The 2,911-nt window shown below is 36.6% G+C and overlaps 1 non-coding gene across 1 annotated transcript; it reads left to right on the top strand.

Moving 5' to 3' along the window:
• The first annotated feature begins 1,807 nt into the window (after positions 1-1,807).
• On the top strand, positions 1,808-2,640 carry LOC104000736 (uncharacterized). The gene is made up of 3 exons (XR_010480253.1): positions 1,808-1,968; positions 2,074-2,144; positions 2,249-2,640. It is a non-coding gene; the product is annotated as an uncharacterized LOC104000736 (transcript).
• The last annotated feature ends 271 nt before the right edge of the window (positions 2,641-2,911 follow it).

Genomic DNA, 2,911 nt, shown 5'->3' with positions numbered 1-2,911 from the left:
CTTCAAATATGAGTTTAATTAGTTCTCCTTAATGAGTTATCCTTTTCTCCCTATTTAGGATATATTTTTATAAAAGAATAAAACTTAAGATTATCCCTCTTATCATAAAACAAGAGAAATAAATTTATGTTTCTTTATTATAATTCTTTATGAACATGAGATTGATGGAGGATACATGGGTTATGCGTGACAATCACATGTCAACTATATGTAAATTCTCTATCACAAGCCCAGACTTATCCTTTGATATGTTTACTGTTTGTTCTTACACCATGAGAATGGCAAACACTGGAGACCGAGGAGAATAAATTTAGTGGACAAGCTGATCTTTATCGATGTATATCGTTGTTTTAAACACAATGTCATCAGAATCAATATCAATGTTATCATTCATCTATTATTTTCAAGTAAATCAGTAACAAATAAGAGTCTAAAAATAATATATATATTTTAAAAAGACTATATTGATTTAAAGATAAAAAACATGAATATGGATTGGGCAATGATTAAAATTTGATATCTTAATATATTAAAAAAATACTATATCATTATCTTAATATAAAATAAAAAATCATTGTGATCGATCAAGATTTGCCAATGATTAACAAAATCACTAAACTTAGGAGTATGAGTGATACTAATAACTCTAAGCTTTAAAAAAAGAGTAATAATGTTGAGAAATAACTTCCTCTGAATAGGTGTCGACAAAATGATCGCTACTTCATCATTTGGATGATTTTTTTGAAAAAAAAAATATTTTTAAATTTTTGAAAGATGCATTGGGTGCCTATTATTTTCTATGATATTTATAATATTTCTTGTTGTCGTTAGTTGTCATCGTCTTCCTGTGACTACCTTTGTCCCACTACAAAGCCTCTTTATGCACGGCCCAACCCTACCCTTGTGAAGCCTTCATTTCGACATTGACGACTCTCCCATCATTACCTATCACCTTCGTTATCCCTGTCTCACCACAAAGCCCTATCACTTTTACGCGACCACAAGCACCCTCATCTCATAGTTGTCGTCCTCGTTAGCTTTCATCGATAAAGTTGCCTTAACTTGAAGACGAAGGGTGACAAGAAGTCATCAACATCTATGACTCTTGTGTCGATAGCTTTGCTAAGATAGAGAAGGAAGATGTCACAAAAAATAAGGCTCTAAGAAGTTATAGCAGTAACGGAGAAGAGAAAGAGAAGAGGAGGAAGAACTCATAGTGATCCCTTGAGAGATACAATAGAGAAGAAAAAGAAATGGAAAAAGAGGAAGAATTCACGGTGATCCATTGAGATATACAACAGTATATTAATAAGCGGTAGCAGAATCTCACAATGAATGACCGTGAGAGATATTATGAGTATTACAATAAATATAAGACAACAAATAAAAAAAATAAAAAGTAAGCGCACCTTATGAGAAAATCCCGAAAGAAATTTTTTTTAAGCCAAATCAAAGAGAAACCTTTTTTTAAGTAAAAAGAACTCTACTTAATTGTTGGTATTGAAGTCTTCGTTTGGATGAAAATTGGCCGAAGTATAATATATTCAACAAACAGAAACGTTACAAACTAATTACATGTTATTTTGAATTGTGAATTATTATTCCGCCTAATTCTTTATAAGATTCAAATTAAGCGTCATGTGTTCGTTCAACAGTGTGATACAACTGGGAAGCTGCCACTGTTCCGAAGCAGTCAGAGACTTAGTGGCGAGTGGCCCCACAAAGCTGTCATCCTTTGGAGGTCACGTTCATCCGACATCATCCGGTGCTCGAGCATTTATATATACACCCCTCCATGCCCCATCTCTCCCATCTATTTCTCTACCTCGTGTTGTAGCATTGGTTGCGAGGAGCCAGGAACAATGAGGCGCAGCTCTCAATCTCCCCTTGTCTTCCTTCTCCTTGTCATCATCCTCTCCACCCCAACGGCAACTGTTGCTTCTCGTTTCCTGCGGCCACCAAGACAAGGTTAAAAAGCCTGCTCACCACCCACCTGTGATCACAACTGATGAAGCTCTCTTAATTTGTTCTTTTCCTTTGGGTTCTCACGTTCTCTCTTGCTCTGGCGAACAGAACTTGTGAAGCTGAACAGGCTTCAAGGATTGGAGCATGCAGAAGGACCGGAGGAAGAGGAAGCTTGGAATGTTAGTGCAGTTTTTGTTTTCTTTGGCTTTGTTGTCATCTAGAAGCACGCTAATCTGATAGGGTTTTCATCTTTTAGTTTTATTCATCCTCTTCTCTTGTACAGCTCATGGGAACGGAAGTGTGTCAGCACGGAAACGAAGAATGCCTAAAGAGGAGAGAGATGACTGAGGCCCATTTGGACTATATTTACACGCAACACCACACTAAGCCGTAGAAAAGGAAAGCAAGAAAGAAGCAAAGCAAGGATGCGTTGTGATGGGCTCTCAGAAAAGTTGCTTAAGGTATCTAGGGTTCTTGAGATCCCATCTCTCACCTAACGAGTCATATATACCCGAGGGGGAATGATAGAAGCATCAGGTGGCATTTAGTCTTATAGAAAGATGTTTTGTATGGATCTGTTGCCATGTAATGTCTGTGACGGCATGACCTGAGCTAACACCATTTTAATATATAAATATAAATAGTGGCATATAATGTCATATGCTTTCCGTGTTTCGTTTTCCTTCCCTGATTCAGTTTCCTGTGTGCCAAAATTTTGAGATCTTAATACACAAGCATACACAGTCAAACGCATGCAGATATATGAATTTAAGATTAATTATGACATGTATGAGTGACAATCCTACATACGTAATCTGTTTCATACGAATCTTTATCGTAAAAGAAGTGGCTTTTGATGGATACCACGTAAGAGAACACCAAGAAAACTTGTGTCAGAATCTTATCGTAAAAGAAGTGGGCAACTCGCGTAGATAGTGAATCACAG

The sequence above is a fragment of the Musa acuminata genome, chromosome BXJ1-10 (assembly GCF_036884655.1).
Source record: "Musa acuminata AAA Group cultivar baxijiao chromosome BXJ1-10, Cavendish_Baxijiao_AAA, whole genome shotgun sequence".
Classification (NCBI taxonomy): Eukaryota; Viridiplantae; Streptophyta; class Magnoliopsida; order Zingiberales; family Musaceae; genus Musa; species Musa acuminata.
The sequence above is the reverse complement of the archived record's forward strand: the minus strand, read 5'-3'. Positions and strand labels throughout refer to the sequence as shown.